Genomic DNA, 26,621 nt, shown 5'->3' with positions numbered 1-26,621 from the left:
AGGGCACCAGCCTTAGGTACTGACTTAAGGAGAATGCAAAAACAGCAGTTTCCGTGCTGGAGGCCTGGAGTTGCTGCCTCTGCTGTCAGCCTGGTTACTGCTGCTTGGGGGATAAAGTGCTCAGCCAAACCTCTGGCGGGGACCTCCCTTCTTGGAATCTTAGGGTACATCCAAGCATTACATTTAGCTCGATCTAACCAAGGTTGGATTAATTTAACCACCTGGCATTTACATAGCATAAATCACCCTAACAATGGCATGCCTCAGGAAGTGAACTAACTTTAGATCGGCCTGGGTTAACCCAATCTAAAATGGCTTAACAAATCCCTGCATGCATTCACAGCCCAGCCCCAGAGCTAGGCTGTTTTAACTCCCCCATTATCACTCCTGGCCTGCCAGCCCCTCCTCCCGCAGACCCACTAACTCGCCGCCCCCATGGATCCGCTAGTCCCCTGATCTCATCAGTGCCTCCCCCCAGCTTACTTGCAGCCGCCTGGGCAAACACCAGTATGCGGCAGAACATGACTCAGGCTTAAGTGCCTCAAATTAAGCGGCCTAACCTGAGCCAGGTGATTTGAATCTTTACAGGCCTAGGGGAGCGATAGCATTCTTCATACCACAACACGAGTTTGTTTTGAGCAGGGCCCTCCGCTTGAAGTAGCAGAGTGGCCATGTTTACTTACTCTCTGCTAAGTATCACAAGATCCTCTGATGCCACGTCTCATGTATTACTAATTTTTCAGTAGAAACACCCTCCTATTTTTCAAAATTAATTTTTCAGTTTGGCAACAAAATTCACCAAAGTGTGGTTTAGATGGACCCTTTCTGATACCCAACACCATTCTGTAGGCAGGTCATGCAAATTCTGTCATTTCTAGAGGCCAGTCTGTGATCTGTATAACAGTACAAAAATTCCACCTAGCATTTTAATTCTTTTTTTTTCCCTTTTTTTTAGGGTTACTCAAACCTTTCTTTTTTTTTCCTCAGAAGGTCTTCATACTTCGCTTTTTTTTTTTTTTAATTGATTTTTTTTTTTTTTTTTTTTGCTGTGACTTAGGTTATGACTTTAGGCTCCATCTAGTAAAATTCAAGAAATCTGTTGTTGATTTCAGAATTTCACCCAAGAGCTTTCAAAACTGATGTGGCTTTATGGCCGTAGCTTCTCTCACAAACAAATGAGATACTATTAGATCATTTTGAAAGGAAGATTTTATGGAAAATATTTGGTGCATAGTGTATACATATATCAGAACACATGAATGGTGCATAAGATCCAATAATGAGTTATATTAATTGTACAGAGACCCAACCCTGACATGGGAAATCAGACTATGATGACTGCAGTGGCTGAGATACATTGAAAGAATGGAAGTGATTTGAACACCAAAGAAAGTCTTCCTTGCGTCCTAAAGGGGAGAAGGCCCACTAAAAGACCAAGAAGAGAATGGATACATGGTGTAGTGTCAGACCTACAGAAATTAAAGCTGGATGATAGGAGCATGAAGGCATACAACAGACAGGAATGGATGAGGGGTCAGCCAAGCGTGGAGGCAGCTGAGGGTCTCTAGGGTCTATAATGCTAAACTTCTACTACTGCTACTCCTCCTCTGTGGCTATGAGTAGCAGTTCTTTTATTACTTAAAAAGCAAATATCTTTAAAAATTGGGAAAAAAGAAGAGACAGTCTTGTATTAATTCCTAATGGAACTCTATTAACTTCAGTAGAGTTCCATCGCAGATGAATTTGGACCTGTTTATATTTATTTATTTATTGGATATTGTTTTTGACTCTTTTAACCCATAAAGTTATGCTGTATTAATCCAGCTAGAACTCTCATTCATAGATGGAAGCAGAATTTCCCCAAATTAAACATTTATTTTTGCAACCTTACAAAAGAAGCAGATATCCAAATTCTCCACTGTTATACTAGTGTAAATCTGGATTGTCCTTTGGATGATCCATTTGGAATCACTGAAATTACTCTGGATTTATACTGGTGCAATCAAGGGCACAATTAATCATACAGATTTTTCTCAGAAACAGCTATTTGGCCAAACTCCTGTTATATGAAACCATAATATAGTCGTACTTTATTTAGACATATTCACAAAATTAGTACAGTAGATTCTACTGTTCTTTTATGAGTTATTTATGTTAAAACTTCTAAGTATCTGTAGTCTAAGTAACTCTCACTATTCATTAATTGGTGCATACAGTAAAATACTTTCATTAATTTCTGCATGGTTTTACACCGTGTATTAAGCATAGATTCAAATGTACCCCAGTAAGTGGTCTTCTGGATGTTTGTTTGTTTTTGTTTGCTTTTGCAATAATGACTTTTATTGCACATTCCTTGTTATTAATTAATTTTGGTTGTACAAGGAATGTATGTTTTGGCCCCGTCTCTTTGGTAAATACTGTTCTAGCAAGATATAGTTAATCTATCTGTTGTTGTGATAGCATGTCTAAACTGCAAATCCAGAGTGGAACTCCCTGTCTCTCTGAATTACTCTGCTTTGCTTTGGTCACTGTCACTGAATGGCTGATGAAATATAATTTGAAAATGTTCCTTAGTGCCTGCTGCAATAGGGCCCCACCCCAATCCTTTCCTTATTTCAAACATTTCTCAAGCCATTTTCCAACAAAATCACACTCCAGTGGGGTGACTCACATCAGAAGACATTCCAGAAAGAAGAATAATTACGCCATTGCTGGAATTGATGTAATGGTGTTTTTTAGGATACTTTAATAGATATGAGTGATGTTTTGGCAGGCAACTGAAATAGCCCTAGATATCTGATTGCATTATTGACTACTACGAAGGGGCATCTCTGGGGTAGGGATGTTGCTTAAGGTACTCTCCTCATATTTTTAACGTCCTTTAGTTATATAGCAGAGAATTCCTTTTTAAATGATAGACACTGGAGAGTCTAACCAAGAAATATAACAAACTGAATTACAGATATGCACAGATTTGGAGAGGCAGGCCTGTGTAAACAGCATCATAATTCTCCATGTAACATTCAGTTATGGATTTAGCCCAAAAGATTGCCACGTACTAGGGTTGTTTCTTTTGTAATGTTTTTGTTTGGGCTCATAATCCCTTGCTGACTTTTTTCGTGGAAATGGTTCCTTTATCTTTCTCTTATATTTTTTGGATGTTGCCCTTGTTGCTGTAGTATTGCTTACTCATGCTTTGGCACAATTTGACCTTTATCATGCTTATTTAGTTAGATTTTGACTGGCTGTAACATGGATGAGCAGAAGATTCATAAAGAGGAAGGTCCACTATGCCTATGAGGTTACATCATGATGATGCATATTGTGGCTCTGCCCCAGTGCTGTTCCCTTGGAAGAGGGTATCGAGAATTGGGGGTGGGTGGAGCCAGGACATGTTGACCAGCATAGCTGGCTGACGTACGCGGGAGAGGTAGATGAGCTGCTTGTTCAGGGCTGCAGTAAGTTCATTTCCCACTTTGACTCCTGGGTCCAGAGAAGAGGAATTTGTGAGCCTGAAGAACAATTCCTTCCCAGGGCTTTTTCTGAGACAGTACAGCTAAGCACCACCCAATAGTCAGGCTGAGCCAAAAAATAATAAATGAGGGTTATATAGAGCCTAAGACTCTTTCCTTCATAGAAATAGGTTTATTCTCTCTCTCTGTATGTGTTTTAATACCATAGTCATCACCATGGTATTCTTATTATTTACGATTACTACAGGCATTTAAACGCATTGGATCAAATTGTTCCCTTGTTTAACACCCTATTGAGGGTTCATTGCTTGCATTTAAGCTATATATTAAAATAAAAAACTCTAGGCATTGATGTCCCTGTTTTTGTTTCTCACAGTCTAGTTATTTAGCTACTCTCCTCAGGTAAATAGGTCTTTTTCTTGGTCTGGCACATTGATAAGCCTTCACACTTGGCTGGGCCTGAGGTGCGTTTGTGCAAAGCCAGATTGCTTTAGTTAACATAATCAGTGAACTCACTGTTCTACCTGGATGTCTGGGAGAATTGCCAAGAGATTTCCCAACATTTCAATCAGAGGCATAGGCTATAAAGCTGTCAGTTTTCTTGTAGGCCAATTTGCCTTTGCCATGGTTCTAACGTTCTGTTCATTTATAAAGAAATCAGCCCAGGTCTTTTGGGGTAATATTTTATGCTGGTTTCAATTTGAAGGAGAATGATTTCTTTTTTCTTTCTTTCTTTTTTCCTTTTTTATTTTAAAGATGCATTTTTAAGAAGCGTTTCCTGACAATGAAAAATGTTTTATTTTATGATTCTGACACACTAGCAATTTCAAGAAAAAAATTTTTAATTCTTCCATTCTGTTACAGGCTCACTTCATATATTGCACTGATCTCAAGTAACCCTGTTCTTAAACAAAGAAATGGAGCTATTCAGGTCAAATGTTCAGGATGATATTGGTCTGAGTAGTAATTACAATCAGAGATATGTTCAACTACCTAAAAATAATTCACTCCCAAAGAAGAAAGGTACCTACAGGTTTATGGGTTGTGGGTCATTGTCATCCACCCTACTTCCACCTGCTATAATAAATTCTGTTGAAATATCTACTACTGAATACTGAACTTATAAGACTTTTTTTTCCCCACTATGCATGCTGTATTCACCATGTTATGCCAGATTACATCATGTAACCTTCAACTATGTCATGTCATTTTTTCAGCAGATGTGATGCAGAAGGACGTAGTTCCACATCCACTTGAAATATTTTTAACGGTCTCCAAGGAAGTTTTTCAATATTTGGTTCCTTGGATGTTTCTAAAATGCATCCTCATAGTTAATCTTCTGCTATTTTTATGAGGTGATCATGCAGTGAAAACGTAGACTATACTGTTCAGCAATATTTCAAATTTAATTGAACCGATGACATGAGTGACAGAAATGGGGAGCGTATGGTGTACACATACATAGCGCTCATAAGCCTGCAGGAAAGGTAAGCAAAACCATCAAACGCATTTTGTAAGAGTGCTCCTACTGTTTAATGATTTTGAAGTTTTTTAGGCCTGCAGGTCAACATCCCAAGAACATGTCGGTGCAACTAAAAGGGAAGATCAAGAACTTGGAAGATAGGGAGAGACAGGTTCTTTGGATGGACAAGTTGGAAATAAAAACAGGTTAAGAGATTCACCTGTCACATAATTATGCTTGCCTTGCAATCAGGCAGATATCAAAAGAAGCATTAGCTTGAAAGACTTCAAAACAGGTGTTTGAAAGAAGGAGGGAGTCTTATTCTTACCCCAATTTGAAAATATTCGATATAAATAACAACTCACTTGTATCAAGACTGTGTTAAGACCTGACAAATTCACCTGTCTGGGGCCTCACACAGCTGATTTATCTGCCTGGACAGGTGGAAAACTGCCTAGAATTGTGAGCAAAGTGAAGTGGTTAGTGGAGTCGTACGAAGGAAGTGCTGTCTCTGATTGCAGCAGGGAGAGTAAGAATATTACAGTACCACAAATTAGCAGACAGTTTTAAAACAGTTCCCAAGCACTGAAATTAAAAGCACTTAATACAGAAATCATATTCTCCAGCTAAGGTACAATGGTACTCTGGTGAATTTAGTTTTTAGTACTTCCATGTTGGAACAGTGATTTGTCATTTGGAGGTAATCATGGGACCCACATTACGGCAGGACTTGCTAAGATTCTTATTTGCATCTAGTGACTCGGGTAACATTAACTCTTTAATGCAAGCAAATGCAACCTGTAAAATCCTATGGTCCTGCCTCTGTAGACCACAGATCTTCTACCTTGTTCCCTGTTGGGCAATAATTCCAGTGAAATCAATGGAACTTGCTCCACAGTGATAACCTGCGCAGTGTGACTAAGGTTGGGTAGAATCTGTCTCTAACCATTTTTCTAGAGAAAAAAGTTTTAAGTGAACAAAGTTTTAAGGTGAAATTAAGTGGGCAGAAAAGTTTTGGGCCCTGTTTTTGGTGAAAATTGGCACAGTTCTATTAACTGCAATTAAACGTCAGTGATTTAGACCTGTTAAGGATCTGGGCCACAGCCAATGAGAGTGTAGGAGGTTTTTTCTTGGTGAAGATTTTGTTACTTTCTATAATGAATAAAATAATCTTACAATTTTTAGAATCTTATGCTTAAAGTAATATTTTTTGTACATGTGTCAGTCTTTTTCCATTTATCTCGAGTGTGGCAGGATCTGTTGTTGGCAAAATACACCATAATGCCACCTTCTGTAATAAGAGAGTGGAGAACATGACTACTGTGCTCATTACTGTTTCATTACTTCATGATTGGAAGAGGTTTTTTTCCCACTGTCTGATTTTTATATTATCAGCAACAAGGCAAGGTCTTTGATGTTTTGTAACATTCTTCAACATAACTAGAAAACTACTTGTTTTCTTCATTTGCAGGGATACATCAGTGGTTTATAATTGATCTATAGCAGATCTTTGAGATTTAACCTTAGGTCATATATAAAATATTAAATATGGCCATTATAGAGAGTATGTTCTTTTTTTAAACTGGATGGGTGTCAGCCCTGATGTCCTAGACAAATTCCAATTTGGGTAATTAAATCCTGCCTCCATAAATTCTCCATGTAATTTTAATTGCCTACAATATTTTTCTCTTTTAGTGCAAAATGTTGGTGCACTGTTGTTTTGTGCTTTGAAGCAGCTGATGTGTGCTGTTCTTGAGTTTGAAGCATTTCAGTGATAAGTAAATCTACTTTTGTACCTGTGACCAGTTTTGAAAAGTATTGAACTTCCTTGGATCAGGTACAAACTTTACCAAATGTTTAGGCACTGGGATGAATAATGCCTTAGAACTGTAAAATAACATTTATGTCTAACATGCCTAAAATCTTTTTCTGAAATCTCCATTACTGTAGACACACAAATGAATTGCATCAGAACAAGCATATATCCTTTTACAGTACATTGTACTGCACAGTATGGTGACAAATGAGGATGATCTACATGATGAGAGACATATTTTCCAGTTTTGAGCAAAAAGATCATAGTTTTCCAGGTATGGATACTTAACTATTGTCATTTCAAGAAGGCTTGTGTGAATAGTACTTATGTGAGTGGAATAACTACCAAAACATCTATTGCTATTTATAATATTATTGGAATCAAAGCACATTTATTTGAAACTAGCCAAGTGCCTGTTAGGAATGACGGGGCGGGGGGAGGGCAGGGACAGAGCACCACCACCCTGCACTGTTGCCACCTCCCAGGAGAGGGATGTGGGGGGGAAGAAGCTTGCCCCGCCGTCCCCTCTGCCCCCTTTGGCCAGCACCCTGTGCCGCTGTGGCCTCCCCCAGGAGCGGGGGTGGGGGTTGGGGAAAGAAGCTTGCCCCACTCTGTCCCCTGTCCCCACTGTCATGGTGACACTTTGCCGCACTGCCACCTCCCATCTGGAACGCTCTTGGAGCACTCTGATTGGTTATTTCAGTCAGTATTGTGATTGGCTGCTGAGACAACCAATCAGAGTACAAATAACGTGTTACAGACAGACAGACAGACAGACAGACAGACAGACAGACAGACTGAGGCTTTTATTATATTAGAATGTTATAAAATGTGTTTTGTTATTTTTCTTCTTTCCATTCTGGTTGAACGAAGCACCAATGGGCCTATCAACTAAAAGTAGTGCTCCATCTGTTGTGTCCTGTCATTTTTTCGTGACGTTCTGTGGGACTATTTGAGTATGCATACAGGTTTGTGGGACCCAATCTACGATCACATGGTTTACTTTAAACCATGTGATCGTAGATTGGGTCCCACTTCTGCAGATATTTGCCGGTACTGGGAGCCATGGTGGGAACCCATCCAGGGGCTTAGTGGGTCCATGAGGGCATTTGGCTGGATGGGGGGGGGGGGGGGGGCTGGCAGACCCCCAGGGGATTGTTCATCCAGGGATTGAGGGGAACCAGGGGGCTAAAAATAGCCCAGTCGAGGGGGCGGGGGGGGGGGAGGGTGGAGGGAGGAAGTGTGCAGCCCCAGGGTTGGGGCAAGTGGCTGGACTTTCCCAACCTTGGAGCTGTGCTCCTAATTTGTACAAACATTTGTTGGATTGGCTAACCTGTTGCTGATCTAATTTAGTTTACCTCCTCAGGTAAATTAAGTTAGATCAGGCTGGCGACTTTTCTTTGCCCAATCTAACCTCCCTGAAAATCTGTGCAGATCAGCAGTTAAATCAACCTAATCCTAGTTAGGTCAATCTAAGTATAACATCTGCAAGTACCTACAGACATTTTGTAGAGCCAATCTTTACAGTTTGCACATTGTTGCCAAAAAAAAAAAAAAGAAAAAAAAGGAAAGAAAAAAAGCTGAGTGACTTTAAAGAATTGTTATTCACCTATCATCCTATTTAACAGAATTGCTCAACAGCATTTAAATGCTGAAGGCATTAAACTAGCGATAGTGAAATCTGTTGTGGAGATGTAGCTTTTCATGGGCACCCTGAATAATTCTGCTAGCCTCAGGTCCTGTGGTGGTTTCTGTACTGTGCCAGTTTTGATGGGAAAATGCTGTACAGGGAAGGAGGCTGGCACAGAGCAGTTGCAATATGAAATGCAGCTCCCTGACTTATACCATTTGTATGGCTCATCAGATTTAATGAACTACATTTAAAAAGTGGGAAAAATCAATGCATGTAAATTTGGCAATGTTTAATAACTATTTTTAGCTTTACTGGTACTATGTCAGAAGTGGCTGCAAGCTGCTAAAGACTTATTTCCTATTAGTTGACTTTGCTCATGTCAGTGGGGTAAATGGATCAGCTGTCTTGCTACAAGATCAGTAGAAAGAAAACTAGAACTGGTGTTAATCATTTACTAAAGTTCATCTTCCATTTTCGAGCACTGAGGGTTTTTTTTTTCTTGTAAAGATGGTGCCAAATTGATAAGCTAACCCAAACCTTTTTTTACTCACTCAGGTTGTTTAAACATTTATTATGGACTATACATGACGTGTAAAATTCATGCCTTTGCGGGCGGTTCTTGAGTCTTCATTGTAGGCAATCATAGTAGCTAATAATTTGCCAAACATCAATACTTGCTTAACTTATCACATTTTATCAGGTTAGTTATACAGTGTCACACTTCTGGAACATAGAACTGCATACACTGAATAAGTAGCTTCAAAATAAGTGGTTTTAAGTGGTTGTATGACATACTCCATAAAAGGTGGTTCTTCAGGGATGTTTCTCCGGTTAATATCAGTCTACAGATTTGCAGGGGTTTGGGTTGTAGCCGTGTTGGTCTAAGGACATAGGCAGACAAGGTTCCTTGGGTGAATTTGATATCTTTTATTAGACCAACCCAAATGGTTGGAGAAGAGTTATTAAGCAAGGGTTCAAAAACCCTTCATCAGGCTAAGGAAGCTTCAGCAGTTGGTGTGGTCTACAGATTTAGCACTTGAGTTTCATTGCTCTGATATTCATAGCAAATATTTGTGAAAGAGATTGGGAAATATTAGGTAGCATCCTCAGTCTTTCGATTAATGTACAGAGAGTTTGCTTGTCCCTTAGTATGGTACTTTCAATCTATGAGAAATTCTGTAGGCCACTAAGAAGTTTTTTCAAACTTTTTTTCTGTGAGGATAAAAACCACAGATTCAAAATGGTTGCAAAGGTCTCAAAGTGTATCTGAAAAGCAAAGAATAACAAAGTATATCAGAATGTTTTCACTGGCTTATCAGCTTTGAAACTGTCTACATTCATATCCATCAAAGATTCAAAAAATCACAAGTCCCTCTGTTGTAAACTGAATCTGTATTTACTCTGTTTCCACCGAAGGAAAAAGACCTAACACTGGCCCAGGACAGAATGATGACTGAAATTTCAAACCCGATAGAATTTGAACCTAACAAGGCTCGAGAAGTTTGGTTTAACACAGCAGCAGAGTTAGATCCATGATGATTAGGACACAGCTGCACAATCACCTATTGCCTAATTAGATACTGTGTGTGTGTGCATGGGAGCGGGGGGGGGGGGGGGGGGGGTGTTGGTGGATGGGTGACTGCATAAGCTGGTTTTCAACATGGTAGTCCCTACAAGATATTTATTGTTTATGGAAATGGCATCTTCTCCATAAAAAATTGCAAACCCTGGCATAGGATGCAGAAACCTGGCAAACACAAAAAAGTATGAGAGGAATTTTGGACTGGTTTGAAAACAGATGCCTGAGGGGAGATCATGAAGATCATGTGGACAGACAGTAAAGATTTAAACCATTTAGGAGATGAGCAGACAGAGATAGCAGGGAGAGGTAGTGCAGAATAGGAAACTACACTAGTTAGCATAGAAGAGTGCAAGCTGTAACCAGGAACTGAAATTGTCCCAAAGTAACAAAGGAACCATATGTGATGGAGACATTTGGGATGCTTCTCAGAAAACATTTGTGCACCTCCTCTATTGTAAGCATGCAATTGAAACCCATTAAAGTCTAAATTACTGGAGAGAATCAGTGCTTTATTGAAGAAGGACCTGCGTATATATTAAATGTAGGAAATGCCTAAGAAGAGTTATCATTTGGTATAAAATGGAGAGAGAGCATTCTGAATTTTCTGATCATGATGGAGAGGTTATACAAGGATTAGGATGTATTTTCCTATCTAAAACAGATATCTTCAGCCATAAAATACACACCATATACATGCTTACATTCACTCTTGTCAATAACTAAAAGGTATAATTAAAAAAATTAGTTTTCAAAATATTAATTATCTTATTCAACCGTGAACTACTTTTTGTGTCACCACACCAAGTTTTATAGGGAAATGCCTACAAAACATCACAAACAATGTCTGGAACTTTTTAAGCAATGTGAATGCCATTTTTACCTTAAGGAAAACAGCAGTTATCTGATGTTTGTCTATGTGCCCATGCAGGGTGACCCTATGGAACAGCCAGTGGAATCAATGGATGTCAGGATGGGACAAGTATCCCCCTCTGGTTATGAGACAGCATTCACAGCATTTATCTGGTAGGGGGATCAGCAATACCAAATTTTATAATGTTAGCTCTTTGGTACAAGGCTTCAAATTTAACACTCCATTAAGATGAATGGGAAGATTTGTACCATTTCAGCAGACTCCTAAAGGAAACAGTGAATTTGCTTGTATTCTCAAGGCTAACATTTATGTATTTGCAGAAGCACAGAAAGTCTGGAAACAGAGATCTTTAAAACATTCTGAGACTATATGAAAATCAGCATGGCAATCCTAAATCCTTAGAATGCATTATCTTGCAAATGCAAAATCATGTTCAAATTTTTGCAGCTGGTCATTTGCCAGCAAAGTGGCAAAAGCGGGAAAGATTTTATATAGCTCCTGTACTTATGGTTGTCCAGGCAAGTTGCATCTGTAGAACCCCAATTTTCTCATAGCGGCAATGTTAACTTACCAGATATGGATTTAGTTGGGGTGTCTTCTACCACGGGAAGGGAGAATGCTCTGGAGTGCATCTTCTCACCTTCCCCTTCTGCGTAACACAAGTCTTGGAGCCCCACTCCCCCTGCTAAAGCTCCAACATAGTGCCTCTGCTGGAATCACAGAGCAAGGGAAATGATGCCATGGAACTTAGCATGACCCGCACCTTTACTATGGAGTGATTCTATGTCTGCATGATTATCTGAATATTCAATCAGTGACTGACAATAATTAGTGAATCAGAGTCCCTCAGAATTTCTGTGGGGTAGGTAAGTATTATCACCTGCATTTACAGATGAGGTTAGGGTATCACAGCATGAGTAAGTGGCTTGGTGAAAATCAAACTGCTGATTTCCAGTCCAATGTTTTCACTGCTTGAATGTGTCGTGTTCCCGCCTCCCCTCCCCCACTGCATGCCTTGAAATAATACTTTCCATAACATTTTGATACTATGGATGTGCTGTTCAATGTTTAGCTCCACTGGAAAATTTAATCTGTTCTTTTTATTGGAGCAACAATCTACTGAAAGTGCACAGATATTAACATTTATTCTTTTTAGCAAGCCCTCTTTACTGTACCACATCTACAAGGGTAAAAGTTTGTAATCTTTCAGCTATTACATGACTCCATTATGACTATAGCCAATGATTAATGTAGGGTTAATAATTTTGTCTGATGGATGTTGGTGTAAGAGAATGACTGTTGCTGCCTGAATCTTTATTAACATACTTCGTTTTGATTGGTTTAGAGAAGAGATTACTGTGTGCTTCACCTACTCAGAGCCAACTTTTTAAATAAAAAGACAGAGAAAAAATATACTTTTAGGGAAAATCTGTTTTTTGATGGAATTTACAATGCCCCTTATGGGATGGTCATCTTAAGTCTGGTGTACCACAAATTACTAAGTTCAACCTCCATTTGACAAATACAGTAGTAACTTTTGCTGTAACTATGAAGGGGTAACCCCAGTAAAACATTAGGGATTGGACTAATCTATTTAGCTTTGCTACAAAATCCTGGTATGGTTTAGGCAAGCTGATGAGCTATCAAAAGGTAAAAAAAATATAGCCTTAAGACTTCTCTTGGGTCTATCTTGTTCCAATTTTAAAAGCACCTTGTTGTAACAGTGTTGGATAGAGGAATTCCTGAGGCAAAATGACATGGATAGTAGGGCTGTGTGAAATTTCACCAGCTGTTTCGTTTTGATGCTGTTTCGAATCATTTCGAGCTTGAGACAGCAAAATTGAAATGAAATGTGTCACAACCCAAGTTGTGAGTTTTTGTTTTGTGTGCTTCGGCACAGCTAAATTGCTCCCTGCTAAATTGTTCCTGCCAAATTGCAGCTTCTTTGCACGGTGGAGTTTTCTGCTGCAACAGAGAACCCCGGGTGTAAAAGAAGTTCCCGCCAATTCGTAGCTTTCTTTGCAGTGTGCATTTCTAAGTTGCAGCACGGTGATGCACGTTGCAAAGAGTTCCCGCCATTTGTATTCTAATTCGAGCCCCATTATTGGTTTACGTTAAATTATTCACACATGGCAGCTAGCGATGGGCCTGCTAGCTGTATAAAAGGCTTGTGTGGTTTCCGCCCTAGTTGGAGGACTCCACGAACACCAGGAGGAGGAGACTTCGCGCTGTGTGAAGATCTCTAAGCGCTGCGGATCTTCACAGACCCAGCGCATTTTAAGCAGGCAACAGAGGTCTGATCAGCCTCTACCCTCTCCCCGTCGCCGTACGATCCTAGATGTATCCTTCCCTGCACGCCTAAGAGACGGATCCACGAAGCCTAGCAAACTTCGTGTGAGTGAGTGTATTCAGAGCTCTTTACCGGACGGATTTTCTCCGGTTGGTCCGACAGGCTAACGGTTTAGAGCCTCCAACCAGATGGGCTAGAAGAGTGTTCCCGGAGGAACTCTAGTCCGCCTCTCTTCTTTTCTATCTGCAACTGTAACTCAAGCAAGTTTTCTGCCTGCACCGCGACCATCTTCGGTGTAAGTAAACAATCTTAAAATCTACCGCTACGTGTACCATGCCTAATTCTAGCTCGTATGCCTGTTTTCTCGGACCCCGTGTGCCCGGGCTGACGGCCACAGCCCGTGTGCACCGAAGACGGGTCCGGTTTGACCCCGGTTCGCCCCCGGCTCGCCCATGTCGACGCTCCAGGGATCGCAATCGCCGCCGCACATGACGAGGAGGGCGGGATTGGGGCCCGGCCCGCACAAAATGAAGGGCTTCAAAACAGTCTCGAAACAAAACGAGGGCAGTTGAAATATTTTGAAAGCTTCGAAATGTTTCAAGTTTCAAAGCTGAAGCTGGGCTTGCCTGCAGGGAACAGAAAGTAAGGAGAGGGAGGGGGAAGGGGGGGAAGGACTGCTCTCATATTGACTGTGTAGCTGGCCACTGACTATGATCCTTGCCTGAGGTCCCCTCCAATCCCAGTGCTCTCAGGGAGGGATGGAAAAGCAGCATAAAAAGCAGCATTGTTTGAAGTGGCCTGCTTGCTGCCTTGGGGTCTGACAGTTACTGAGCCATCTTCCAGCAGCTCAGGAGTGTTAGACAACGAAGGCTACTACTAGCATTGAGTTGAATGATTTCCTACTTGCTAGCCTAGTAAGTGGGATTCCACAATACCTTTTGCTTTCTTTCTAGACCCTTTTATTTTATTATTATATTCATTGATTTAATCTTTTCAATTTCATAAGTATATTGGATATTACACTATAGAATTTATACAGGAAGGCAGGTACATTTATATATTTTTGTTTCTATACATTTATATTTTGCAGTATATTATAATATAGAATTTATACAGGAAGGCAGGTACATTTATATATTTTTGTTTCTATACATTTATATCTTGTGGCGTATTACACTATAGAATTTATATAAGTATGCAGATACATTTATATATTTTTATAAAAACAAGACACTGTGAAACACACCATGAAGTGTGGTGGAAAGGCAGCTGGCAAGCCTGTGATGGCGCCAACACCACCAGCAAGTTCATTTCCATATGCAGGAAGGTGGCGGGCTACTTCCACCAGAGCATCAAGGGAGGCAAGATGCTACAGGACAAACAGGCAGAGCTGAACATCCCGCAGCACAAAATCATGCAGGATGTGGAGACTCAGTAGAACTCCACATACCTGATGCTTGAGAGGCTGGTGGAGCAACAGAAGGCCATCCATGAGATGGCCTTGCTTGGGGAGATTGGGATCAGTGGCCCCTGTAACAGAGCTGAGTGGGATACCATCTCCCAGATCTTGGTGGTCCTCAAGCCCTTCCTTGAGGCTACCAAGACCCTCACCGCTGGTGATGCCCTCCTTAGCCAGGTGATCCCCATAGTGAGGGAACTTCAGAGTCAAATGGAGAGCATCCAGGGGATCACTGTTTCTGGCTTGGGCAAGCTACTGTCACCAGACATGCAGGCACTGGTGAGGTGGTTGAAGGAGGGCATCAGGAAATTATTTGATCCTTTTCAGTCCAGTACGGTCCATGTGCTGGCTGCCATGTGTGACCTGAGGGTGAAGGGCAACATATGCATCAGCCAAACCCTGGATCAGTGGACGGAGGTGCTGGTGAAGAGAGTCAGGGAGGCAGAATGGTGGAGGCAGGGGGATGTGGAAGAGGGGGATCCATTGTCCCATGCTAGCATGCCATCCACCAGCCAGTCTCTTCTTCTACCACAGGTGCTGCCAATGTGGGCCAAGGGCATGGCTTCCATGGTGGGGTCCAGAGGCACCAGACCCCACCATCAGGCCGGATCTGGCCACATCTCGGAACACCTGTCCTGCCCACCGACCAATGTTCTGAGTGAGAGGGTGTTCAGCATTGCTGGGGATGTAGTGACACCCCACTGCACCTGCTCAGATCCTGGTTTGGTGGAGCAGCTGGCGTTCCTCAAGGTGAACCTCCAGTTGCTGGGGTTCCCCAAGTTCCACGTGCAGACTGAGTGAATGCCACCCTCCTCACTCCATCCACACCTATTTCCTTTTTTTATTTTTTAAAAGCCATTTAATGCCCTGCTCTGAGCTGGAGGGGGCACTCACTGCAACACCAGCCAGCAGGGGAAGAACGTGTCCCTTCTGAGTTTCCATGCCAGGACAAACTTGGTATGAGCTGGGGCTACAGGGAAGGAGGAGGCCCCAGGTTCTGGGCATGACCATTAAAACTCTACTCTGCCAGGGTCAGGGAGGTCTGGTGGAACTGCCAGCGGTGTGGCAGGAAATGGCAGGACCGAGGATCCCCCTGGTGAAAGGCGGGTAGGAAGCACTGTAACCTTCAGCTACCACACGGATGCACACAGTCCTGGCTAGGGAAGGCTTAGGCCTGTCATGGCTTTGACAGGCCTGAGGCTTGCTGGTCGCAGTGGAGTTACAGGGCTCCAGGTGAGCTCAGCTTAGCTGTCTGGAATACCAGCTATCAGTTTGAAAAACCCTTCGTCAGGCTGAGGAAGCACTTGCAGTTGGTTCGTGTGTGTGCTGTTCGTGGTTTGTAAATTCCCATTCATGATCAGGCCTGACAGACTGGAGACAGAGTGGTCTGTTTGTGAGAAATGTGCCCCCACAGGTAGTTGGGTATCCTTGTCTTTGACAGATTCTGGTGTGCAGTTTGTGGGGGTACTGGAGATTGTTGTCAGGTTTTGTGTTTTGAGCTGTAGGAAATTGCCTTCTGGGGATGAGGTTAGGTTAGCAAGGTTCAGTGCTTGTTTGAATTTACAAACCACTTTTCACAGCCGGGCCTATGAACTTCACTTCATCAGCCTCCTAGGTAAAAAAAAAAAAAAACAAACAAACCTCATGGACTCAATATAGACATTGAAATTTTGACACACTACAACCTGCCAGACATCTGACTCCCCAGGTACCTCTCCATTTTTACTGGTGCTGCTACATTCCCACCCCCTGCCCTCCCAGCCTGTCCTTCACCCCCTGACACCTCCATTTCCATTTTCACTGGCTGGCTTTCTTGCCTGTATCGCATGCCAGGCTCTGGCTTCTTTACTATTCCTTCCATCCAGGAACAGCAGCACACACACCAACTTCAGGTACTTCCTCAGCCTGATGAAGGGTTTTTCAACTTGGAAGCTTGCTAAGATATATTCTCTAACTATTCAGTTGGTCTACTAAAATATACCAGATTGACCCAAAGGACCTTGTCTGCCAGTGCCATGTCCTTAGGCCAACACCCCTAGCACCTGTGCCCAGTCAACTGACTGGAAGGATGCAGGGCCCTGGGCAATGGGCACATCTAAGCCCAGGGTGGCAGCTGCTGAAGAAGAAGCTCCTGCGGAAAAGGAAAGAAAGGCTCTAGACTGCGACAGTTGGGCTGCCTGTGATGCTGCTGGTGCTACTGTGCTGCTTACTTATTACCTGTTGTCATTTAAAATGGTGGACTGGACTGAGGCTGTAGGGGAGGAGGAGTCCTCATTGGGGCACACTGCCATGTTGTGTAGAGCCCCCAGCATGAGTGAGGGCACACCTTAACACACACACAGTATCACCCATGGCACAAGTTTTGCTTGTCAGCAGCTTGAGGTGCAGTTTCCCAGAAACCCCTGTACCTATCTCCTTGAAACTTGGCAGACTTTGTGGCCTCAGCAGGGGCTACCATGCCTGCAGCTTTCACCCCACTGTGCCTTAACACACACGCGACATGAGTTTTACTTTCAAAATATTGAGGTACAGTTTCCCAGAAATGCCTGCACCTATCTCCTTGAAGCTTGGCAGAATTCATGGCCTCAGAAGGGGTTACCAGTCCTGCAGGTTTCATCCAAATAAGGCAAAAAATGACAAAGTTATAGGCAGTTTTGTGCTTCCCCATTACAGCCTATGGGTGAAATGTCAAAACAGCATTGAAACAGCGAAACAGTTTCGATGAAACAAAATGGAACAGTGGTTTCAGAACAAAATGAAACTCAAAATGAAACACTGTCCTATCAAAACAGAAGTCGAAATGAAAGGGTGCTGTTTTGCACAGCCCTAATGGATAGCCCTGTTATACCCCCACATATCTACTGATATTTGGCATTTAAGAAAGTCTGTGCATAACTGAGATCTCCCACTAACTGTTTCTCCTAATAACTAAAATGAACAGTTCCTCAAATATTCATATCTCTTAGCATATATTTAAAAATGTACAAAAGAATATTCAGTATGACAAAACTGATTTTACAGACTAAAATTGGCCCCAAATGACCCCAGGCTATATTACACCTGCACACAAAAGGTGGGTCTGGAGGAAACATTTTGACCGCAAGCTAATGCCGACATTAGCTGGAATAATTTACACTCTACAGCGTGCACAGCTGTATTATCACTAGGGAGCTTTTTGGCTGCATATGAATTTACACATCTGTCAGAAAACTAGGAGATCTATAGGCAAAATCTAGTATTTGGGAACATTGTGTATATTTGTGACACTTCCTGTAGGACTTTGGAGCCACAAAACAATGAATGGATTGATTTCTTACAATCTGACTTTCTGCTAATATAGATACAGGGCCAAATTTTTCTCTCAGTGACTGCTAGAGGGTGTAAGGTGGATGCCCACCTTATTGTTCATTCCAAAAAAGAGAACAAGATTGTGCCTTTCTTGCAGAGATTTTTAGCACTAATTGTCATCTTAATTTTAAAACTGTATGTGAGCTTTTTCCAGCTTCTCATGGACTGTGTTATTGTTTTTAAAACTATTTGTATTATGGTGGGAACTAGAGTCTCCAAGCAAGACTGAGCTTTAGCTGAGTGAGACATAGTCCAATAATTGATCTACTGAATCCTAGTTCAGTGCTGTAACCAGAAAACATCATTCCCTTTCACATTTTTCTCTTCCATACTCTTCTAGTTTTCATCCCTCTGTACACACTTTAGTTTTTATCTCAGTAATTTTTCATCTGTTTTAAAATCTTGCATGATGGTGTCATTTCTATTTTGCAGATGGTTCTTGTTTTCTCTCCCTGTGACCTTCATACTACGGCTGTATCATGTAGTGGATCAAGTAGAGGTCTGGGGACCTTGAACAATTGCTTCCCTATTTGGCTTTGCTATTGGCTTTCTAGATGGCTTTGAGAAAAGCACTTAATCTCTTAGGCTAGAGACAGAAATTACACACGAACAAGTATAAGTGATCAGAAACTGGTTCAAACGTGTAACACAGCAGAAGTTCAGTGCACGTAAACTGCTTTCAAAATGGCTGAAATGGGTTTAAAATAAACCTAGATGGATGTAGTATCAGATTTAACTGACTTAAGTTAAATTGGTTTATTGAACTTCTGTCCCAGATCCCCTCCAGATTAAAGTTAACTTATAGTCCAACAGCATCACAGGATGCTTTGCACCTCTCTCACAAACCCTGCCTTGCAGGGTGGGAGGGTTAGCCTTGGCCCAAGCTGTCTGCTCCAGCTGAGCAGGGAGGCATGCTCTGGCACCCCCTGGCTCCTGGCCTGATCCACTGAGACGGTTTCTGGCCTGAGTGGCTGCATTTCTGGAATCAAAACGGAATGCTTACTTGCTTATTGGTTCAATCTAAGCAAATTAGACTAACCTGCAAAGATTGAATTGATTCAGCATTGGACTTTTTGACGGTCTGTACTTACCCTTAGGGTACATGCAGACATTACATTTAAGCATCAATCTATACATACATTCGGGGTGCTTAGATTGGACAAAAAATAGCCAGCCTGACCTCACTTAGTTCACCTGAGGAAGTGCATTAAGTTAGAGTGGGCATGGGTTAGCCCTATTTAATAAAAGCTCAGGCACTTGCTCCAGCCCCAGAGCTGTACTCTTTCTACCCCCCAACCCTGACTGGGCTATTTTTAGTCCCCCAGGTTCTCTACCCCTAGATGGACAACCTCCTCCACCAGCCCCCCGATTCCACTTCCCACCCCCCAGACCTGCCAACCCCCCCACCATGGACCTGCTAGCTACCCTTGATCCTGACCACCCTTCCTCAACCCTGACTTACATCGTGTTCCCAGTGTGGCTGTTCTCACTGGTGAATGTCTACACAAGCAGGAGCTAATATATGATTGTGCAGCATAAAGTAAGCCATGTGATCATAGATCAGGTCCTGAGAACATCTGCACAAAACCTCAATGTCTCACTTCTTTCCCTTGTTAAATAGAAGAATAATATTAATCACAGTGAGGTGGTGATAGTTAATTAGCTGATATTTACACAGTGCCATATAGTGTTCTTATCAGTTTTAGGATTGAAAATTTTCATTTGTTCACAATTCAGTATCTTTACACCACTGTTTTCTGTAATTTATACTTTAGACTGCTGTCATGCATTTAAATATGTAAAGCATTTTGGGATACAGTTTATATGATCCACTATGTAAAATATGGTTGTATTGTGCATATGGCAAATCGTTTGGCACCATTTCCTAAAACTTCATAATTCTAGGACAAGCAAATGAAAACAATTTTCCTTTATTGTTACATAACATTATGTGCCAGTGAACACAACAGAATGGAGATGGCTTTTCAGACCCATGGAACTGAATTACAGCATTTTTAGCTATGTCATGCATGTTGGTGGAATGAGATATAAGTTGAACAAGTGATTTTTTTTTTTTTATTGTGTTTTCAAGTAGGTTGTACAATGGCATGGCTTGCAGTGTAATTGGCTCAGACTCCATGCCTGGGGTTAAGTCGCTCAGTTTGGTTCAGTTGATAATTAATAAAAGCAGTGGCCAATTTGACTCCATACCATGTGTCTGCCTGTGTGGGACTTGGCATTCAGTATTTCTGTTCCTTACTTAGGAAGATAGTCAGTAGGTTTTCTTGTACTGAAATTTATCTGAAACCTTGAAGATTCCTCAACATTTTTAGTTTTTGATATAGATCTAAATATTGGCGATGATTAATCAACACTGGGCATATAAAGAGCTGATCTGGATGCCCCTGCCACAGCTAAACCATTACCTTATCCACAGACACACAACCAATAGGATTAAAGATCAGAATCTAACAAGTTCAGTTGTCTTCAAACACAAAGAAAGGTCCACCAACATTTTGGTGTGAGACCTTTTCTCTTTCAGAGAGCAACATCTGCTCCTTAGCATGCTGTTCATTTATACGGCAATACTCCAGTTGCTCTTCCAACACACAGCTCTTTAATAACAGTTCTGGTGTCTGAGCTCTGGAACAAACCAAATGGTTTGGGTGTGCTTTTGTGTGCAATGAGTTATTTCTACAGTGTGCTTATTTATAATAATGGGCATTCATTATCATGAGAGAGCCTTTTTGCTCAGGAGTCATCACAGGACAAGTTGTAAATGCATCTTGACAATAGTTCGCAATTGTGTATTATGGACCCATAATGCATATTTATTTGTGTGTATAAATTTGTAATACTAAATGCGTAGTAAAAAAAAAATCCTTAGGAAATTGCATGAACAGTAGTCCCATTTAAAATACCATATCTTGGCCAATTTTGTCATGCCCAAATATCCTAGTCACATTGTAGACTAGCAGCCTGCCAAATTTCACTTAAAAGTGAAGCCAATTTTTAAGTTACAGAAGCACAAAGATCAGTGGAATGTTCTTTTTTTGGGACTTCTCTAACCTAAACAGAAATTATAATATTGTTTTGCTTGAATCAGTTAAAGAAATGTTTGCTGCAATTTACCCTGGATTACATTTTTTTCTGTACGACTGTGTGTTACAGAATTTAGTGTTTGGGTTTCTATAAAATACAACATGTAATTTAGTTTATATATTATATATTGATCTATTTGGTTCCAGGCTCAAAAACTAGGCACAACTAGTTCTGCTCGTAAACATGAGTCAGTTAGATGTATCTTTATTAATGATATTTAATCCTTTCTTTCTGTCTGTCTTTATATTTCAAAGCAGAATAGAACTATTCAATTGCGCTGTTAGCTAAGGGAGATTTTTGCTACATACTGTTGTTCTGCACTGGTGTCCATACAGATGCTTTATCTAGCTCTTTTGAGATTGTAACATGATATGTTGTCCTGCTCACAATGCAATAAAAAGAAAGCTTAAAATAATGTAAATAAGAAATGCTGACAGACTTGGCCATAGCCATGCTAGTTAGAAACTGTGTTATTAGAATGACTTAAAGCGAGCAGGAAAATAATATCAAATGGTGGGCATAACGGTAAATGTTTGCCTGAAAGAACTGTTTTTTTATTTAACTAAGGTTTCATTGTTATGAAGAAAGGACCCCCTTTAAGATTTCTCATCTACACACTTAAAAATAATTTTCTTCTGGCAACAAAGGAACAAATGCAAGGATTCATTAGAATAATTATTTAAAAAAAAAGAGAAAAGTGGAGTGAGCATGTTAAAATCTCCTTTTTAGTTTCTTATAGTGACTGCCATGTTAGGGAAAGGACAGTTAATTAGAACAGCAAAAGACGGCACCAATGCTAGGAAAATGTGCTGTGTGATGAAAGTGGCAGAACTGGTATTGAAAAAAAGGTGAGCAGTGGCCATCAATATATAATAGCGCATAAAAAAATAAAACCCTAAAAAAAAAATCCCAATTTCTTACCTTAAGATTTTTGTCATAAGCCATAAGTGAATTTTAAAAAGAATGTGGAAGTAGAATCATATTTACCTTTCTGACATATTTGGATAACTACTTTCTTTCTTTTTCTCTAAAGCCCAGTACTTCTGTGTGTGTGTTATTTATTCAGAGTACAGCTTTTAGACTGCTTAGCCAATCAGGGAAGCTGTAAAGGCCTAGGACCAGGCTTGGTGCTGAGCTCCAAATGTGATTCCAGTCCTGACAGGGGGATTATAGGAAACAGATGACTTACGCTTCTAATTTGTGGCCTTAAATTGCAAACAGAATTTCAGGAGTCGAGCAGAGTAATAAATGGCAATAGAGAAAGCCACACACAGCCAAATCAGTATGTGGTGGTTGTAGGTTAAACTAAATAGGAAGAGACAGGTTATGATGGTTTAGTGTATTACAGAGAAGAAAGTCTTAAATTACTAGTGCTGAGAGGTATTGCACTATGGCAGACAGTATTGCATTGTGTAGTCTACAGATATCACAGGCAGAACAATAAAAAAGCAGGTTTAGCATAAAACCTGTTGCTGGACAAATCTTTTTTTTCCCCCTTAGAAATGGAAGCCGTGTTTTACATTTGTTTTGACCTTAACTATATGCTTGCCCCTTAACATCTGTTTTCTACTGTTGCAGTTATTCACACCAAATTAACTGTCAGGGATTTAGATAAAATAAGTTTAAAATACTTCCAAATTATTTTTTTGTTGACTTTCAGGGTTGGAAAAGTACCCTATTACTCTTTCTGGGGCAGACTGTAACACTTATGTTTCAAAGGCATAAAATAGTCAATTAAACATTTTTAAATGATTAAAAATCTAAAATGACAGTTTTTAAAAATGATGCTCCTGGGGGCCCTCGGAGGCAGGGCTTTTTTGAGTAATTAGTATAACTGCATCAGAGTAGGTTTGGGGTAAGGGTTTTTGAGCTTTCATACTGAATCAGCTGGCTCCTTTTGTTATCATTTGTAGCTTCTGGTTTTGAAAAGCTCTGGCGTGTTTATTTAATGGCAGTTTGTATCAAAAGCTTGTTCCATAGTGTTAATTGGTGCGTGCTTCTTATAAGCCTTAAATTATAAAGGTATACGCTTGGAACGTACCGAGGTCTAAAGACTGACATGAGGAAACTAACATGGGATTTGCTTTTTCTCAGGTCAGTACTACTGAACTACAAGAGGAGAGATGGGGAGAACGTTGCATTTTTTAGCGTCGTGGAATAGCTTGTGCCACAAACACTGTATTGTACAAAAATGATGCACCATCAGTTAGTATTTCTTAAGTCTCTGAATTTAAAGGTGTGCTTTAAAAAAGGAATGCCAGTAGCTCTTTCAGTAAAACATCAGGAACTAGAGAGTCTGTTCAAATTGTTTGAAAAAATCTGCATCACGTACAAATTTCTACCGAAGAGATAATGCTACTCTAAAATGTCAATTGAGAAGACCTAGAAAAAATACTGACTCAAGGGTTAAAATAATGAGAAAAACTCACCCATTGTGGTACCTTGTTTTAGTATGTTAAATATGGTATAATGGTATATAGAATTTATGGGCCCCATACCAGTCATCTGGATCAGATAATACATCATATTAAATAAAACCTTTAGTCTTTTGAACCATTGTAAAAGTGAGCAAGTTAGCCATTTTATTTTAGGCTTCAAAGCCTGCTTGCATTTGAATGAGCAAAACTGCTATTATTGCAAAATGGTTATTGTTTTAAGCAGGTCTTTTGATTATTATTGAAAATGACTGGCTAAATACTTTTTGATTAATCACTTGCAAAAATTATCCTTGTTAGAGCTGTTTTATATTCTCTGTCACCGCGATCTCAGGGTAGGTTATAGCTATTTCTTTATAGCAGATATGATTTTTTTCCCCCTTTTAAGTCACCTGGTGAGAAAGGAAAACAAATCTTAGTTGAAAGCTTTTGTCTGCAACACAGTCTCCTCTATTCATCTGTATGTTCTTTAAAAATGCTCAATTATTGTCTGTGCCATAGAGGGAAGAATGGGGCCTATATGGGACCTGAACCTTTTCAGACAGGAGATGGCTTTTGTTTTTGTACCCCATCAACACTGATCACCTAATTAAATCTGATATCTCTGGCTGAAGCAAAATGATTGTTAATAGTTCTTTGGGAATTTACTTAATGAGTTTAGATGTCTTTTGTATGGTACATGTGGGGGTATTTTGTAAAAAATAGAACAGAAAAAAATGGGGGCAAAGAAGAAAAAAGAGCACCAAGCCAATGACCAAGCTATGTGAGCAAGGTGTAGTTTGAACATACATGCTGGTGGACTGCAGTCATTCATTAGTCAAGAACAGACAGCAGATCAGAACTGGAAAAACCCTCCCTGTCAGATACAGCCATGGACATCTGTCAGGGGCTTAGATATTACACCTTGATCAGACCAAGAAAGTGACACCATTTTCTTTAACAAACACCAGCAGCCTTTCTTTCTCTTTATTTTAACATTTCTCAGGGGTTGGATTCCCTTTCTTCTCCTGCTCTGCAGAGAGTAAAAGGAGCTTGTTAACTTGCTTAGATATTTTGACTGCTGATGCACTTTGGCCACTTGCCTGTGGTAACAGTGTCAAAGCATTACTTGGTATAATTGCTATATTTGCAGTCTGAAGAGTGCTCTGACTTAGTGTTCAAGCTGCTGAATAAAAACAGGAATTGTCATTTTGGAAAAAATCTGTGAATCATTCCCCAAATTGAAACAATGCACAAAGCTAAAGATGCCGCCCTTATTGTATTAAAACAAAAACATTCCAATAGGTAACATTTGAATAAATTATTTAAAATATTGGATTATAGATTAAGGATGCAATGTTTGTAGTATTTTTTTTTAGCTTTGGGGATTAACCACTATGGGGCTCTATTTCTTCATTCCATGCATACCAGAAGGTACCCACTTGTTCAGAAATATGCAGTATGCTTAGAGTTTTGGGCTCTATGCAAAATGCAGGATCAGGCTCCTCGAATGTTAAAAGTACTATTCAAACCATTTTTTTTTTTTTTGTTTCAAACTTACAACTAGTGCTGTAAAATATCTGAGCTCTTGTAATTAAGAAGTAACCAGGGATATTAAAAATATTAGTTACATTGTCAATTGTGTCTTAAGTCATATAGTGTATGGATTGCATGTGACAATTTTTTGATGGTCCTTCATTTAGTAAAGATGTTAATAATTTATAGATGCTCTTATGACATCCATTTTCCAAGTGGAAATTGAGAACATAATGGAATTTAATGTTATTAATATGCAATAATAAATGGCATTTTAAAATTATATTTGTTATACACTATACCTTTGTGCTGTGGTTCATGCACCATTTGCTGTGCAATTTCTTTCCTCATAGAGTAAGGCAAGGTGCAGATTGTAAGTGGGATTTGGTGTAGGAAAATTCAAAACATATGGACTAGATCCAGCACAGCTCTTCCTGCACGCTACTGTATATCCTCAGCTCCTACTTATTAGCACACTGTAATAGGTGCTCAGTCCTGGATGGGCTGTGGCAGCAAATAGGTGAGTCGGAGGAATTTGGCCTGTGGAGTGTAGACATGAGTACTATCCACAGGAGAGAACTGGCTCCACGGATGCAGGGAGAGTGATAGCTGCCAGCAAGCACTCTTTTTTTACAATTTTTTCTATTTAGGCCAGGGCTGTATACTGAGGCTTTCTTCTGTAAAACAAATAGAATGCTCATCCTGTTTTACTCTCTATATTCACATAATGCTTCAAATCCTGCTCATGTCCAACAGTCTCTACAAGAAGACTTGTAGAGAGGCAAGAGGTAAGGTACGAGAGACTTGTAGCTGAGGCAGTAGGCCTCAGCTAGAGATTAATTTGTACCAGAAGAGGATTTGGCCCAATAGGTCTTTTCGAACTATAGGCCCATCAGCCTGACTTCTATCCCAGGGAAGATCTTAGAAAAGTTTATTAAAGAGGCTATTCTTAATGGACTGGCCGACACCAACATCTTAAGAGATAGCCAGCACGGGTTTGTTGCGGGTAGGTCTTGCTTAACCAATCTCATTTCCTTCTACGACCAGTTGACCTATCACCTGGACAAGGGAGAAGAGATTGATGTCATATATCTTGACTTCAAAAAAGCCTTCGATCTGGTGTCCCATGATTGCCTCTTGGAGAAACTGGCCAATTGTCGCCTTGGGTCCTCCACGATCCACTGGCTGGAAAATTGGCTCCGGGGTCGGACCCAGAGGGTAGTAATTGATGGAAGTCACTCATTGTGGTGTCCTGTGACCAGTGGGGTCCCCCAGGGCTCTGTCCTTGGACCCATACTGTTCAACATGTTCATTAATGATGTGGACACTGGAGTCAGAAGCAGACTGACCAAGTTCGCTGATGACACCAAACTTTGGGGCAAAGCATCCACACCAGAAGACAGGCGGGTGATCCAGGCTGACCTGGACAGGCTTAGTAAGTGGGCGGATGAGAATCTGATGGTGTTCAACGCCGATAAATGCAAGGTTCTCCACCTTGGGAAGAAAAACCCGCAGCATCCTTATAGGCTTGGCAGTGCTATGTTGGCTAGCACTATGCAAGAAAGAAACTTGGGGGTCATCATTGACCACAAGATGAACATGAGCCTGCAGTGCGATGCGGCGGCTAGTAAAGTG

The 26,621-nt window shown here is 40.7% G+C and overlaps 1 long non-coding RNA gene across 3 annotated transcripts; it reads left to right on the top strand.

The window, feature by feature from the left end:
* The first annotated feature begins 1,086 nt into the window (after positions 1-1,086).
* Positions 1,087-25,404, top strand: LOC109281352 (uncharacterized). 3 transcript variants are annotated; one of them, XR_002087966.2, is made up of 3 exons: positions 1,087-5,141; positions 6,886-7,025; positions 10,895-13,417. It is a non-coding gene; the product is annotated as an uncharacterized LOC109281352 (long non-coding RNA). The 3 variants fall into 3 exon arrangements; XR_009462125.1 differs by lacking the exons at positions 1,087-5,141; positions 10,895-13,417 and adding exons at positions 5,159-6,772; positions 23,131-25,404; XR_009462124.1 differs by lacking the exon at positions 1,087-5,141 and adding an exon at positions 5,159-6,772.
* The last annotated feature ends 1,217 nt before the right edge of the window (positions 25,405-26,621 follow it).

Source organism: Alligator mississippiensis, chromosome 4 (genome assembly GCF_030867095.1).
Source record: "Alligator mississippiensis isolate rAllMis1 chromosome 4, rAllMis1, whole genome shotgun sequence".
NCBI lineage: Eukaryota > Metazoa > Chordata > Crocodylia > Alligatoridae > Alligator > Alligator mississippiensis.
The sequence above is the reverse complement of the archived record's forward strand: the minus strand, read 5'-3'. Positions and strand labels throughout refer to the sequence as shown.